The sequence below is a fragment of the Pelodiscus sinensis genome, chromosome 26, assembly GCF_049634645.1.
Source record: "Pelodiscus sinensis isolate JC-2024 chromosome 26, ASM4963464v1, whole genome shotgun sequence".
Lineage (NCBI taxonomy): Eukaryota > Metazoa > Chordata > Testudines > Trionychidae > Pelodiscus > Pelodiscus sinensis.
This window is the reverse complement of record NC_134736.1, coordinates 17701756-17709910: the sequence shown is the minus strand read 5'-3', so window position 1 is coordinate 17709910 and position 8155 is coordinate 17701756. Positions and strand designations below refer to the sequence as shown.

General features: G+C 50.5%; 1 protein-coding gene across 1 annotated transcript in view; it reads left to right on the top strand.

Moving 5' to 3' along the window:
- Positions 1–608: 608 nt before the first annotated feature.
- LOC102453385 (protein Aster-B) overlaps positions 609–8155 on the top strand; it is a 337552-nt gene continuing 330005 nt past the window's right edge. Inside the window, exon 1 of the mRNA XM_075909418.1 lies at positions 609–774. The gene's annotated coding sequence lies outside the window, so the exon portion shown is untranslated. The remainder of the gene's footprint in view (positions 775–8155) is intronic.

The following is an 8155-nucleotide window of genomic DNA, read 5'->3' as shown; positions in this document are numbered from 1 at the left end:
CTGTATTACTGAGCTGCAATGGGGTGTAGCACTATCATTCTTTTCCTTGCCAGCTTCCCACTTCTAAACAAGTCACTGTGGAACAGTGTGTGTGTTTGGTACTGTTTTCCCAGTTTACTTCGGAAAGGCAGAAGAGCATTTACTGCAATTACCAGATAACAACCTGACATTTGGAAGTTAAAAATACATGGAGAAGTTTCACAACTTGTAATTATATTAGAGAGAGACAGACAGTTCTGGGTTGTACCAAGGGCTGAAGGGATAAACACCACTGCACTTGGGCTTGAAAGAGAGCAATTTTGCACTGTGAAAATCACCATTCAGGCCCATTCAAGAAGTATCCTGAAATGGGTTCATAGACCTGACTCCATTTGTTTGGAAGCATTTGGCAAGGAGTTACTGGGTTATGATGGAGTCAAGTCTGTAACCTTGGCAAGTGTCAGCTGGTGGTGATAACCATGACTTGATGAGCACCATAGATGGTGATAATTTAATTGAACCAAACCTAGTGGTAGTCTATTTAAGAAAAGACCTCAGCTTTTGTGCCATAGTCTGAAGTAGGAATCTAAAGGACTAGTCAACTAATTGCTCCCCTCCTCCCTTGTAGCCTCTATCAGAGCCCCACTGGGGCTCTTGTACATTTCAAAGGTGGAACACAGAAGTGCTTATTGACTAGTCAAGAAGTCGATAGAAATTCCATCAACTACTCGCCTAGTAAAGTAATTGCTAGTTAACATCCCCAGTCTGGAGCACTCTGCTGGCAACTGCACCCAGGTAAGAACTCTGCCTCAGTTGTCGTCTTGTCTTTGTCACCTATTCTGTAGTAACTAGCAAGATCAGATGAGCAATGAGGATATTTATACCTGACTCAGGCAGCCACCTTCCTCAGAGCTGCTTCAGTTTCAAATGCTTTCGCAGTAGGTGTGACGGGGGAGGGCTCCCCCACACTGAGCCTCAGGGAGTTTCCCTAGCCCAGTTGGCTGAGAGGGCCCCACCCCCACGGCCCTGCTGGGCATGCTCAAAAGAGAGGCCAGGAATAAAAGCCCGAGGAGCCAGCCCCTTGGGGGGAGTCACCAGAGGGGAAGGAGCACAGGTTGGAGATCCTGAGCAGCTGCCCCAGCCCCGAACAAGGAGGCCCCCAGACTGGGACTGGCCTGCTGAGCAGTAAGACGGGACGGAACAGAACTCTCCTTGTGGTAGGAAGTGGCCCAGGGCGGAGGATCGTCCCCGGGGGCTCGGTGCGTATCAGTAGGAATCCCCACTGAGCAGACAGCAAAATTTGTTGCTGTCTACAGGTCCCTGGGCTGGGACCTGGTGGAGTGGGAGGGCCCAAGTCCCCCTGTCTTCCCATCCCACCACAATCCAGCTCCCAAGACCTTGGGAGAGGCTCACCTGTGAACGAAGCCAAAAGGCTGTGCATGCCCTGAGGAAGGGCAGTATACGCCTGACTAGGCCGCAGGGCCAGTAGAGGGGAAGGTACTTTTGAACTTGGCATCCGGGCCATATATTCCCTGGTAGAGGGGCACTGAGTATAAATCAGCCTGCAGACTGGGTTTGCCCCAGAGCAAGGGGCCTTACAACAGGCACCGGAGACGCTTGTATAGTCCGGGGGGAACGTGCCCCACGACAATAGGGTCTTAGTAAGATGGAGACCAAGGCATTATAAAGCACATTTATAAAGGAATGCCACTACACAGTTGGCAATCACGACTGCCGAAGTTTCAGTGGTCTGAGAAGATCACCATTGAGGGACAGTTTGAACATCCAGGCAGATCCTCCTAAGGATCTAAGTAGAGATTGATCTTGGCAGCTTTCAATGTGCAAGGAGGCCGATATACACCCCCTAGGGATTTGCCAGAATGATGCTGATATTTGCAGGCAGAGCACTGAGAGGTAGAGCCCTGCATGGATACAAAATTTGTATCTGCAAAAATGAGCTGCAGATATCTGCATCGGCATATCCGCACATATAAAGAGGATATCCACAGATTTGCAGGGCTCTGCTGAGAGGATAATTGTACATTCATATTGACCGTACTGTGATGCTCACTGTCTGTACCTTCAGAAAATATCGTTGTGCGGAGATCTCCGTTCGTGCTTAGTGGCAGCTGAGCACCAAACAATGGTGGAAATAACCTCACTGGGGGAGTCTCAGGCAATTACATTTTCAGGAGAGCAGCTTACACTGTGGTTAGAATCTCAAACCTCCATGACCGCTGCCAGGGAGATAGTAGCACTGTGGGGATACTTGCATTGTGTGGAGAACTCTTCTAAGGTGAAAATCATTGTGTGAGGATTGTGCTGGGTTGGATCACAGAGAACCCCACGAGACTGCCACTCGGTGTGCTGATCATACCGCTGAGCCTCGGATCTCCTCTGACAGAGGCACAGAGTTGGGGTAACAGCTCCCCAGCAGAGTAACACAGTTGCTGAGAAGCTTCGGAGAGGGAGCCGAGTGAGTCTGTAACAGAAAAACTTAACAAACAACCAATAGTAATGCAGCACCTTAGGGTATGTCTACACTACAAAGTTAATTCGAACTAACAGACGTTAGTTCGAATTAACTTTGATAGGCGCTACACATACAAACTGTTAGTACGAACTTAATTCGAACTAGCGGAGCGCTTAATTCGAACTAGGTAAACCTCATTCTACGAGGACTAACACCTAGTTCGAATTAAGGGCTGTGTAGCCCCTTAATTCGAGCTAGTGGGAGGCTAGCCCTCCCCAGCTTTCCCTGGTGGCCACTCTGGGCACCACCAGGGAAACTCGTCTGCCCCCCTCCCGGCCCCGGAGCCCTTAAAGGGTCATGGTCTGGCTACGGTGCCTGTGCCAGGTGCAAGCCTGCTAGCACCCAGCCAGCAGACCCTGCACCTGGCACGGCTCGAGCCAGCCACCTGCTGCCACCCAGCCCTCCGCCTCTTCCCAGGACCAGCCTGGCGGCTCCCGGGAGCCTGCCCAGGTCCGCAAGAGGCGGGCACCCGCCTGGTCTAGTGTGGGCATCGTGGACCTCATCCACAACCTCTGCACTAGGCACAGGAAAGTGGCCATCTAGGGAAGGATAGCTGCCAGCCTGGCCACCCAGGAGCAGGTTTGCATGAAAATCAAGGTGGTCCACTAAGACCCCCGACCCTGAGCCCTGAGCTTAGAATGGCCCTACTGGGTCAGACCAAAGGTCCATCTAGCCCAGTAGCCTGTCTGCCGACAGCGGCCAACACTAGGGACCCTGGAGGGGATGGACTGAAGACAATGACCAAGCCATTTGTCTCGTGCCATCCATCTCCAGCCTTCCACAAACAGAGGCCAGGGACACCATTTCTACCCCCTGGCTAATAGCACTCCATGGACCCAACCTCCATGACCTTATCTCACTTGTCTTTAAACTCTGTTTTAGTTCTAGCCTTCACAGCCTCCTGCAGCAAGGAGTTCCACAGGTTGACTATTTGCTTTGTGAAGAAGAACTTTCTGTTATTAGTTTGAAGCCTGCTACCCATTCATTTCATTTGGTGTCCTCTAGTCCTTCTATTATGGGAACTAATGAAAAACTTTTCTGTATGCACCCTCTCCACACCACTCATGCTTTTATAGACCTCTATCATATCCCCCCTCAGTCTCCTCTTTTCTAAGCTGAAAAGTCCCAGTCTCTTTAGCCTCTCTTCATATGGGACCTGTTCCAAACCCCTGATCATTTTAGTTGCCCTCCCCTCTCCCATCCTCTCTTCCCCTCCCACCTCCTTTTCCCAGTCTCCCCAAGTTTTGTTCAATAAAGATAGTTTCTATTTTTGAACACATGTGTCCTTTATTTTGTACATCAATACACCTGATCAGATTTCTTTGGGCCCAATACTCCAATTTGTTTAGCTCACTCTGGACCCTAACCCTGCCATCCAACATATATACCTCTCCCCCTATCTTAGTGTCATCTGTGAACTTGCTGAGGGTGCAATCCATCCCCTCATCCAGGTCATTAATAAAGATGTTGAAAAAAACTGGCCCTAGAACCGATCTTTGGGGCACTTTGCTAGAAACCAACTACCAACCAGACATGGAGCCATTGATCACTACCCGTTGGGCCCAACAATCTAGCCAGCTTTCTATTCGCCTTACCGTCCATTTATCCAATCCATACTCCCTTAACTTGCTGGCAAGAATATTGTGGGAGACCATATCAAAGGCTTTGCTAATGTCAAGGGTATATCACATCCACTGACTTCCCCATGACCACAGAGCCAGTTACCTCATCATAGAAGCTAATCCGATTGGTCAGGCACGACTTGCCCTTGGTGAATCCATGTTGACTGTTCCTGATCACATTCCCCTTTTCTAAGTGCTTCAAAATGGATTTCTTGAGGATCCCCGCCATGATTTTTCCAGGGACTGAGATAAGGTGACTGGTCTGTAGTTCCCTGGATCGTCCTTCTTCCCTTTTTAAAGATGGGCACCTCATTTGCCTTTTCCCAATCATCCAGAACCTCTCCCAATCTCCATGAGTTCTCAAAGATAATAGCCAAAGGCTCCACAATGACATGTACTAAATGTGAAATCTGTAGAATGCTTCCCCTGCAGTGTAGACTGTACTGCATAGATTCTGTATCTAGAAAAGTTGCAATGTTAACATAACCGTGGAGACGAGTTCTGAAGAAGTATAATTGCTTAGCTTTGCATTTTTGTTTCTATTCTGAGTGTGCGGGGCAGACCCCAATCATAGGATCCACCAATGCTTCATTCAAACAAATAAACATTTGCAGCCAACAAAGAAAAAAATAATCGGTGAAAATATTGGCTTTAAAATATGGATTAATCTCCAAATTCGCCCTCGGAAGTTCTTGCTAATATTGCATGGGTTTGAAGAAAGATGTTCCTCCATGCGGGATCATTTTACAGCCAACCCAGCATTGCACAATTAAGCAATTTCATGTGTGTTTTTTCCTTCTGCTTTTTGAAGCATCTAGTGCAGGCCCCTTCTGGAGCCAGGATACAAAACTTGCTAGATCATTGGTCTCGAATCTCTGCTTTTTTCCATCTGTGTGCAGAATAAATGTTGTTACATATAGTATGTGCAGATGTGCACCACCAGTAGAAAACATGTTACTGGCTATGGGTGGTTGTGGGCATTCTGCTAATCAGCTGCGTGGTACCTGAATCTCTCCTGGGTAGCAGCCCAAGCACTCAGCTTACAGGGAGCACTGCTCTCTAGTAAATCCCAGTTGTCTTAACTCAGGTACCAATTATAATTGGTCAGACCATTCATATACCTATGAAAGAGTTAAAAAACTAAAACAGAACTCTAGCCTATTGCTTTCACATATCATTAGCAGGATAAAAATATCACCTCTCTTCCATACATCTTCTGAAAACATGTGAGATCATTAGTATTTATATAGACAGATTTGGCAGCCTTTTCATATTTACTTGGATTTGGGTACACCCTCTGCTATTCATTATTAGGCACGAATTATGTGTACTTTTTATGATTTTCATTATTCTGCATTGTGTACAATTGGTTTGGAGCACTGTCCTGAACTGTCACTGGCACACACAGTCCTCGCCCCCATCTGCAAACATTTAATTAAATGGAAACTGGGAAAAAAAATCAAGCAAGACTGTCATATGATTTGCAGAACTTGAAGAACTCCGAGTAAGTTTGAAAGCTTGACTCCTTCACTAATGGAATTTGGTCCAATAAAAGAGGTCCCCTCACCCACCTTGCGTCTTTAATATTCTGGGACGTAGGTGGCTACAACGCCACTGCATACGTCTGGTTTACAAGTCAGGCGTCCATCAGAAATGTTGGAATTGGAGAACAAAGCATCGAAGGAAATTTATACTGATGCATGGGATTTAGATGCTCAACATCTGCTAAATTTCTATGAGAATTGGAAGCCTGTGGAAGTCCTAGCCTACACGTGCAAATCCATTTGCAGGAAAGAGGGGATCAGTTGAATTAGAAATGCAGTTGCCTTCTCAAACAAATGCATGAAGTACCCAGGCTTGACCCAGCTGTGCCAACAGTCCATCTTGGGCTGTGTTCTTCTCATGGCTGATCAGCCAAGCAGCATTCAGCATAGCTGGTACTTGGATGAGATTCCTCCAAGGCAGCGTTTCCCAAACAATGGGAACCTGGTACTGGGCCATGGGGAAAAAAATACCGGGCCTCAGCGTGCCTGTTGGCTGCTGGCAGGTCCGGCCTTAGGCCGATTCGACCGGTCGAATCGGGCCATGCGCCCCTGAACCTGGAAGTGCCGGCGAGTTACAGAGCTGGGGACACTGCTCCACCAATATGTGGAGCTGGGTCTCTCCCCCGGCTCTGCCTGGACCGGGCCCCAGCCCCCTCCCCGCTGGCCCTCCTGCGCGTCCTCCCACCCCGCCCCCAGAGCGTCCCCCTCGGCTCCGGACCGTCCCTGCCGTGCGCGGCTCTTCCTCGCTGCCTGCTGCTGCCCATGTGTGGCATTGCACGTGGGCGAGGAGGACGCCCGGGCATGACGTGACGTCACGGCCCGGGCTTTTAAAACTCTTTGGAGGCACGTGGCGGGGCCACACTGGCTCCGGGTTCATCCTCCGGGGCCTGAGCGCGGCCCCCAGCCCTGCAACATGGAAGGCAGACGGTAGGGAACAGGCTTGTGTGGCGGCGGGGAGGCGGAGGCAGAGGTGGAGGTGGCAGCGGTGAAGGGGGGCTTGGGCTTGGGCAGAGGCAGGGGCAGGGGAGGAGAGGAGTGGGCGGCGGAGGAGGAGAGGTGGAAGGAGAAGGGGCTAGGGCGGGGGGAGGGAAAGGCACCAAGAGACGGGGGTGCAGGAGAGAGACAAATGCCAGGGGGCCAAGTGCAGATAATCGAAAGGGCAGGAGGGGAGCTGTCAGTGGGAGGGGGGACAGGGTGATGCTGGGAGAGAAGAGGGGAAGAGCATTGGGGGCTGCAGGGGGAGGTGCTGGGAGAAGGCTTGAAAGAAGGGGTGGGCATGAGGAAGGCCAGGATGCAGCAAGTCATGTGTGAGGGGCAGGAGGGGAATGGGGCAGAGAGTGGTGAGGGGGTGGGTATCAGGGAAAAAGAGGGCAAAGGGGGTACGGGCAGTAAGGGAAGGGGGGACACTAGGAGGGTGCAGGGCTAAGGGAAGGTGCAGGTGCCAGGGGAATCTGGGGTGAAGCAGAAGGGCAGACACCTGCAGGGGAGGGACCAGCACCAGAGGAGAGAGGCAGGGCAGGTGTGTAGAGGGAGGTGTTAGAAGAGGGGTAGTTCACATGAGCAGAGTGGGGCTACTGGAGAAGTGGGCACAGGGGGAGAGAAGGGCTGGTGGAGGGGGGCAGGTTGCAGGAGGGCTGAGGACAGTGAGAAGGGCAGGAGTCAGGACATCAGAGGAGGGTGAGGAGTTGGGGGGCAGCAGGCACCAGGGGAGATGATGGCGCAAGAAGAGGAGACATGGCAGCAGAGAGAAAAGGAAAGGTTTATAAAATATTTATTAATAACTTGGTATGCTGCCCACGGCCAGATTGTTTGTGCCCCATGGCGCAGTTTGGGTTTATGTGGGGATCACACATGGCCAGTGAGTGGGAGCTGAAACAAAAAAATAGTCAGTGTAATGATCTTCTGTTGATATGTGTTTTAGTAGTTAAATTCTTGGACTGTCATTGCTCATGAGAAGTGCTGTCACATGGGTAGAAATCGGGTAAATATTGAATTTTATTAATATCAGCAGAACTGACTTAAATGGGGCCTGTGTGTTGTGTAGTCTTGCCTTCATCTTTGTATTCATGCCTGTCAGTGTGAGAGAAGCTATTTGTATCTATTTGCTTGCATATGCAACCACACTTAGGTTGAGGCCCTCAGCATGTTCTGTAAGCATCAGTGTGGCCCCTGGGGCTTCCAACGTTGAGTTGCCCTAGCTCATCCCTGACAGGCGTCTGGCTAACCTGGTCTGAAATATCTCCAGTGACGGAGATTCCGCAGTCTCACTAGGCCAGCATTTCCCAAACTATGGGCTGCAGCCTGGTACCGGGATGCAGGAAAAAACTACTGGGCCTCAGAGTGGTTGCCGGGGTGTTCTGCGCTCCCGGAGTGCCCGTGTGGTGCCAGGTCCTCCAAGCCCTCTGCCGGCCTGGGCGGAGTCTGCAGCTAGGGGAGGTGGAGGGAAAGGGGGCGAGGAGGAGGAGGAGGGGAGAGCC